General features: G+C 39.2%; 1 pseudogene; it reads left to right on the top strand.

Moving 5' to 3' along the window:
- The first annotated feature begins 2659 nt into the window (after positions 1 to 2659).
- LOC140600625 (alcohol dehydrogenase class-3 pseudogene) lies at positions 2660 to 3801 on the top strand (annotated as a pseudogene).
- Positions 3802 to 8845: the final 5044 nt, after the last annotated feature.

Below are 8845 nucleotides of genomic sequence, written 5' to 3' on the forward strand. Positions count from 1 at the left end.
TCATTTCCCAGAGTTAGGAGTCTTTATGTTCTGTCTCCCTTTCTGATATTTCCCACACATTTCTTCTCCCTTCCCTTCTATTCCCTTTCACTATTATTTATATTCCCCAAATGAATGAGAATATACGTTTGTCCTTCTCCAATTGACTTACTTCACTCAGCATAATACCCTCCAGTTCGATCCACGTCGAAGCAAATGGTGGGTATTTGTCGTTTCTAATGGCTGAGGAATATTCCATTGTATACATAAACCACATCTTCTTTATCCATTCATCTTTCGATGGACACCGAGGCTCCTTCCACAGTTTGGCTATTGTGGACATTGCTGCTAGAAACATCGGGGTGCAGGTGTCCCGGTGTTTCATTGCATCTGAATCTTTGGGGTAAATCCCCAACAGTGCAATTGCTGGGTCGTAGGGTAGGTCTATTTTTAACTCTTTGAGGAAACTCCACACAGTTTTCCAGAGTGGCTGCACCAGTTCACATTCCCACCAACAGTGTAAGAGGGTTCCCTTTTCTCCTCATCCTCTCCAACATTTGTGGTTTCTTGCCTTGTTAATTGTCCCCATTCTCACTGGTGTGAGGTGGTATCTCATTGTGGTTTTGATTTGTATTTCCCTGATGGCAAGTAATGCAGAGCATTTTCTCATGTGCATGTTGGCCATGTCTAGGTCTTCCTCTGTGAGATTTCTGTTCATGTCTTTTGCCCATTTCATGATTGGATTGTTTGTTTCTTTGGTGTTGAGTTTAATAAGTTCCTTATAGATCTTGGAAACTAGCCCTTTATCTGATATGTCATTTTCAAATATCTTCTCCCATTCTGTTGGTTGTCTTTTAGTTTTGTTGACTGTATCCTTTGCTGTGCAAAAGCTTCTTATCTTGATGAAGTCCCAATAGTTCTTTTTTTGCAGTTTTCGGATTTGTAAAATATGAACATCTTCTCAATACCTCACTAAGCAGTATCTTTCTTTTTTGTAAAGAGGACTTTAATAAGACCATTCAAGCATCTTCTTCCTCAAATTCTCAAGATGAATTTTATCAGCTCTGATATTGTTGAATTGCTCCTCTGACTGGGTATCTTAAAAACCAATCAACCAATAAACAAATCACACCTCATTCAAATTAATTTATTCCAGGTAGCACTAAAAAAATGCATAGATAGGGATTGCATTAAACGTGTAAATTGCCCTGGGTAACATTGACATTTTCACAATATTAATTTTTCCAATCCATGAGCATGGAATATTTTTCCATCTTTTGTGTCTTCCTCCATTTCTTTCAGAGGTGTTCTATAGTTTTTAGGGTATAGATCCTTTACTTCTTTGGTTAGGTTTATTCCTAGGTATCTTATGCTTTTGGGTGCAATTCTAAATGGGATTGACTCCTTAATTTCTCTTTCTTCAGTCTCATTGTTAGTGTATAGAAATGCCACTGACTTCTGGAATATTACTCAGCCTTTAGAAATGACAAATACCCACCATTTGCTTTGATGTGGATGGAATTGGAGTGTATTATGCTGAGTGAAAAAAGTCAATCAGAGAAGGACAAACATTATATGGTCTCATTCATTTGGGGAATATAAAAAATACTGAAAGGGAATAAAGGGGAAAGGAGAAAAATGAGTGGTAAATATCAGGGAGGGAGACAGAACATGAGAGACTCCTAACTCTGGGAAACTAGGGGTAGTGGAAGGGGAGGTGGGCAGGGGGTGGGGGTGATGGGCACTGAGGGGGGCACTTGATGGGATTAGCACTGGGTGTTATTCTATATGTTGGCAAATTGAACACCAATAAAAATATATTTATTTAAAAAAATAGAGATATATTTTATTTAGGTTTATACTGACAAAACCAAGAAAGTGAATTCAAAGATGAAAGTAATGGTTATGTACAAAGAAAAATGCATAGAACCTGTAATTGTATCCAATTGGTGCAATTCCAGGGGCTGGAGGAAGGTTATGTCATCTCCGAAAGCACACACATAAACTCTAGATTTGAGTATTTGGATTAGTACGGGGATGAGAGCCTTTCCTTTCCAGTAACATTATTGTCTAGTTCCTATTGCTCTTTTCTTCCAAATCTTGTCCCACTGCACCTAACATCTTTCCTGACAAGTTTCGTCAGACTCAGCCACCCCAGCCTGTGGGGAAAATGGTTGTGCCCCACCTATGTGTGACAAAATACATTTCCACAGCTCTCCCTCAACAAGTAATCTGAGAACATGGGATAGGCTAATCTGCAATTCCTCTCTGATTAGTTTGATGAGAGAATCCAGATGATCCAGATAATGTGGGTGTTGTCAATGCAACATCAGGGTCATTCATTCACTCATTCATTCATTGGAAAGTAGTTAATAACTACTTACAGATACTCTACTTGGTACTAAAGTTACAAATATGAGAAAGACACTGTCCCTGTCCTTTAGGGGTTTACATGTTCATCAGGGAGACTAATATATGAGAAAGCAACGGATATGAATGTCATGGAAAGTGCTGTAATACACATGACCAAGAGACTGTGTGTGCAGTGAAGTGATTAGCTGGCTGATTGAAAGTGAAGGATTCAAATAATTCTTAAGAAGAGAAATGGGCAGGAGTGATCCAGGGTTACTTGGGAAGACTACTCTAGGCATATATAAATATGAAGTATGTGGGAAGCAGAGGACATGGCAAACCAGCTTATCAAATGCAAGGCTGCAGTTGCCTGGGAGGCAGGAAAGCCTCTCTCTATAGAAGAGGTAGAGGTGGCACCCCCAAAGGCTCATGAAGTTCGAATTAAGATTATGGCCACTGCAGTTTGCCACACCGATGCCTGCACCCTGAGTGGGGCTGATCCTGAAGGGAGTTTTCCAGTGATCCTGGGACATGAAGGTGCTGGAATTATGGAAAGTGTTGGCGAAGGAGTTACTAAGCTGAAGGCAGGTGACACTGTCATCCCACTTTACATCCCACAGTGTGGAGAATGCAAATTTTGTCTAAATCCTAAAACAAACCTTTGCCAGAAGATAAGAGTTACACAGGGGAAAGGATTAATACCAGATGGTACTAGCAGATTTACTTGCAAAGGAAAGACAATTTTACATTATATGGGAACCAGCACATTTTCTGAATAGACAGTTGTGGCTGATATCTCTGTTGCTAAAATAGATCCTTTAGCAACTTTGGATAAAGTCTGCCTTCTCGGTTGTGACATTTCAACTGGTTATGGTGCTGCTCTGAACACTGCCAAGGTGGAGCCTGGCTCTACTTGTGCCGTCTTTGGCCTAGGAGGAGTTGGATTGGTGACTATCATGGGCTGTAAGGTGGCTGGTGCATCCCAGATCATTGGTGTGGACATCAATAAAGATAAATTCTCAAGGGCCAAGGAGTTTGGAGCCTCTGAATGTGTTAACCCCCAGGACTTCAGTAAACCCATCCAGGAAGTGCTCATTGAAATGACTGATGGGGGAGTGGACTATTCCTTTGAGTGTATTGGTAACTTGAAAGTCATAAGAGCAGCACTAGAGGCCTGCCACAAAGGCTGGGGTGTCAGCGTCATAGCTGAGTAGCTGCTTCAGGTGAAGAAATCGCCACTCATCCATTTCAGCTGGTAACAGGGTGCGTATGGAAAGGCACTGCCTTTGGAGGATGGAAGAGTGTAGAAAGTGTCCCAAAGTTGGTGTCTGAATATATGTCCAGAAAGATAAAAGTTGATGAATTTGTGACTCACAGTCTGTCTTTTGACCAAATTAATAAGCCTTTGACCTATTGCATGCAAGAAAGAGCACTCGAACTGTTGTAAAGCTTTAAATTCAACAAAGAAAACATGTCCATCCTTGTACTGAAGTCTTGTGGTCCACCTGGAACAGCCAGACAAGCAGGGAGATGCTCTTCTAAGTTCACAGTCTCTTAGATCTTTTCTACTACTACTTTTAGAGTAACCTTCTCTAGGGAATAATATTTTTTGTATAATTCATAAATCTCTAATCAAGGACAAGGCTAATACAGTCATAAATCTGTTTTCTGAACTCTCCTTCACATGAATAATTGCCAAAACATTAAGGAATATTCTAACATAATAAAAGTAATTTCTGCATAAAAATAATATGATGTATGTGTAAGGTTTTAAAGTAAGAAAGACCATGGTCAGCTCAGGCAATCTGAAAATAATTCCACATAGCTAAGACACAGGTTGTAAATGGTAGCATGGCAAGAAATTATGCCAGAAGGATAGACAGAGGCTGAGTCAAAACAAACCTTATATGCCTTGCAAGGCAATGAATTATCAAAATCACATGATCATATACTCATTTTGGAAAGATTTTTTTTGTGGCAGTGGAGAAAGACTGGAAGCATGAGGACCAGTTTGGAAACTACTATAGTAATTCAGGTAAAAGATGACAGAGTTTACCTGGGGTCCATAAGAGGGGCTGGATACAGAACATATTTCTGAAAAGATTTGGGTCTAGATGTTATACAGTGATTGAATGAGACAAAGGTGTCTACATGTCTGGCTTGAGTTACCAAGTAGAGATAACAAGTATAGGAAGTGAAATGAGAGAGGGAGAGAGAGAGACTTTGATGAAAGAGTAAACACCTGCACCCCGATGTTTATAGCAGCAATGTCCATGATAGCCAAACCGTGGAGGAGCCTCGGTGTCTATCGAAAGATGAATGGATAAAGAAGATGTGGTTTTTGTATACAATGGAATATTATTCAGCCATTAGAAACGACAAATACCCACCATTTGCTTCAACGTGGATGGAACTGGAGGGTATTATGCTGAGTGAAATAAGTCAATCGGAGAAGGACAAACATTACATGTTCTCATTCATTTGGGGAATATAAATAATAGTGAAAGGGAATATTAGGGAAAAGAGAAGAAATGGGTAGGAAATGTCAGAAGGGGAGACAGAACATGAGAGACTCCTAACTCTGGGAAATGAACTAGGGGTGGTGGAAGAGGAGGAGGGCGGGGTGGGGGTGAATGGGTGACGGGCGCTGAGGTGGGCACTTGACGGGATGAGCACTGGGTGTTATTCTGTATGTTGGCAAATTGAACACCAATAAAAAATAAATTTATTAGTAAAAAAATGAAAAAAAGAAGAAAGAGCAAACTTGATTGGTATTAAATTTAGGTCAGGTCACTGGTCACATATAGAAACCAGAAGTTCAAAATTGACTAGCAGGTGTACTGGTATGTGCATTTGGCCTGCACACCAACCACTGGTTCACACTATTGAAAATATATATTAGTTAAAAATTTTTAGGAATCAGGAGGTGATAATCCAAATACAGTACCTGGATTCCTGTTTTCTTTCAAGCCCAATATCCCTAAACCCTGGGTCAGCCAGATCTGAATAGTTGTCATCTCGTTCTGGACTGGACACATGCGAGTCAGTTCATGAGAGTTCCCATCATTGTTGAGTGTCTCCCTGCCCTGAAGCTGGTTTCATTCACTTAGATCCCTGGATAGAGTTTTTTTTTTTTTTGGTTTATTACTTTAATAGCAAAGATCTGAAAAATATCAGGTCCCACAGAAGAGCAGAACCTGACCCAAGGGCCGCAAGGCATCTCCACGCTACAGGGATCTGGGCTGGGCCAGGCAAGACTGAAGGCAGGAAAGGGAGTTAGAGACCAGGCCCACCGGAGAAGCCCTGCTAGGGTTGGCAGACTGGCAGGGGAGATAAGGTAGTGTAAGGACCAGGAAGGAAATGCCTATTCAGGTATTGTTGAGTGTCCAGAGCAGATCCAGAAGGCGTAAGGAAATAAATATCCAAACTCCTCAACTTCTACATGTATTCTTTCCTTAAAGTTTTCTAAGAACACATGCTGCACTTAAAACAAGCCCTTCAATAAATGGAGCTGGGAAAATTGGACATCCATACGCAGAATAATGAAACTAGACCACTTCTTGCACCATAGACAAAGATAAACTCAAAATGGATGAAAGATCTAAATGTGAGACAAGATTCCATCAAAATCCTAGAGAAGAACACAGGCAACACCCTTTTTGAACTCGGCCACAGTAACTTCTTGCAAGATACATCCATGAAGGCAAAAGAAACAAAAGCAAAAATGGACTATTGGGACTTCATCAAGATAAGGAGCTTTTGCACAGCAAAGGATACAGTCAACAAAACTCAAAGACAACCTACAGAATGGGAGAAGATATTTGCAAATGACATATCAGATAAAGGGCTAATTTCCAAGATCTCTAAAGAACTTATTAAACTCAACAGCAAAGAAACAAACAATCCAATCATGAAATGGGCAAAAGACATGAACAGTAATCTCACAGAGGAAGACATAGACATGGCCAACATGCACATGAGAAAATGCTCTGCATCACTTGCCATCAGGGAAATACAAATCAAAACCACAATGAGATCCCACCTCACACCAGTGAGAATGGGGAAAATTAACACAGCAGGAAACAACAAATGTTGGAGAGGATGTGGAGAAAGGGGGACCCTTTTGCACTGTTGGTGGAATGTGAACTGGTGCAGCCACTCTGGAAAACTGTGTGGAGTTTCCTCAAAGAGTTAAAAATAGATTTGCCCTACGACCCAGCAATTGCACTGCTGGGGATTTACCCCAAAGATACAGATGCAGTGAAACTCTGGGACACCTGCACCCCGATGTTTATAGCAGCAAGGTCCACAATAGCCAAACTGTGGAAGGAGTCTCGGTGTCCATCGAATGATGAATGGATAAAGAAGATGTGGTCTATGTATACAATGGAATATTACTCAGCCATTAGAAATGACAAATACCCACTATTTGCTTCGACGTGGTTGGAACTGGAGGGTATTATGCTGAGTGAAATAAGTCAACCATAGAAGGACAAAAATTATATGGTCTCATTCATTTGGGGAATATAAAAAATAGTAAAAGGGAATAAAGGGGAAAGGAGAAAAATAAGTGGGAAATATCAGAAAGGGAGACAGAACATGAGAGACTCCTAACTCTGGGAAACGAACTAGGGGTGGTGGAAGGGGAGGGGGGCGGGGAGTGGAGGTGAGTGGGTGGCGGGCACTGAGGTGGGCACTTGACAGGATGAGCACTGGGTGTTATTCTGTATGTTGACAAATTGAACACCAATAAAAAATAAATTTATTTTTAAAAAAAGTTAGGAATTTCAAAACATCAAAAAAAAAAAAAAAAAAGAAAAAAAGAAAGAAAGCCCTTCTTCCACTTAAACAAAGAAATTACCCAACCCAAAACTTAACATGGTGCATTGCCCAAGGTTGGACAGCCCTCTCCAAACAAGGAGATCACTTGAAATATTGGTCATACAGACACCCCCTTTAATGACTGATTAAGGCTTTTCTCTGTTTTGTACACATTTCTGTTAAGAATAAAGCATGACATTAAAATGGGGGTATTTGAGCTTCTATTGAGATACTCTGAATTTATATATAATTTAGAATAGAATGGAAAATATGGTAAAAAATTTTAATTTCTTCACAATGATCTGGAGGAAGAGTCCTCAGAGGACAAAGCAAAAAATCATCAGTATGACATTCTGTATGCTAAAAACATTTTTTCAAGTATTTAAATATATGAAATTCTTGCTAATGATTCTCATTGCTCATTCTTGGGATGTGTTATTTGCTCAAAAGAAAAGCAACTTTGAACAGCAAGAACAGTAAAAATTACTGATGAAGCTTTTAAATTTAACTAGACTGTATTTAGGAATACCAAAATGTTCACAGAAGTAGCATCCATGAAAATACTTCTCAAATATGAAATATGGGCAAGATAGAGAAAACAGAGTCAAAAATCTGAGAGATTTTTGAATGTAGAAAAAAATAGATATACTTAAAAAATAACTCCTAACAAAGTAAAAATAATATCCACCAAAAATGAGAAAGAGGAGTGAGAGAGAGAAAAAGTATAAGTGTAGTGATCTCTTCATTTCTCATAGTAGAGAACCAATTAATATTATCAAAATTTGGAAAATCTAAGGACACCTGGGAGGCTCAGTTAGTTAAGAAACCAACTCTTGATTTCTGCTCAGGTTATGATCTCAGGGTTATGAAACTGGAGCTCCACATGGAGCCTGCTTAAGATTCCCTCTATCCTTCTGTTTCTCCCCTCCTCTCTAAAAAAAAAAAGTTTGTTTGGAAAATTATATTAAAAAAAGCATTTATTAATAGTGAAAGGGAATAAAGGGGAAAGGAGAAAAAAATAAGTGGGAAATATCAGAAAGGGAGACAGAAAATGAGAGACTCCTAACTCTGGGAAACAAACTAGGGGTGGTAGAAGGGGGAGGAGGGCAGGAGGTAGGGTGACTGGGTGGCGGGCACTGAGGTGGGCATTTGACAGGATGAGCACTAGGTGTTATTCTGTATGTTGGCAAATTGAACACCAATAAAAAATAAATTTATTATTTAAAAAAAACTTTTCCTCAACAGTTAGTGCTCATATGTCCAAATTAAAAATTATTTGACTAGTACAAAATCATATTATACTCTCTCATGTTTCAATTTTCAATCTATCTGGGACCAATTTTGTGTATTGTGTGAGATGAAGGTCAGATTTCCTTTTTCCACATGTCCAATTCACCTGTTAATGGAAAAGACCATTCTTTCCACGTTACACTGAAATTTCACCTTTGTCACAAATCAGTCTGTTCCTAGATTCTTATTTCAGTCCATTGGTCTTTTGTCTATGTCAATGCCAGTGTTATTCTGCACTAATTACTGTAACTTTATAATAAATGTGCTTTCTGATAAAAAAGCATTTATTATAATCCCAATATTGTTCAGGCTCTTTTCCTCTTATCCTTACAGATCTTACAAACAGTATGTCAAATAAACTTGCTTTATTTTCACTTCAGAAAAATTTATTACAAGTCAAATA

Source organism: Canis lupus, chromosome 12, assembly GCF_048164855.1.
Source record: "Canis lupus baileyi chromosome 12, mCanLup2.hap1, whole genome shotgun sequence".
Lineage (NCBI taxonomy): Eukaryota > Metazoa > Chordata > Mammalia > Carnivora > Canidae > Canis > Canis lupus.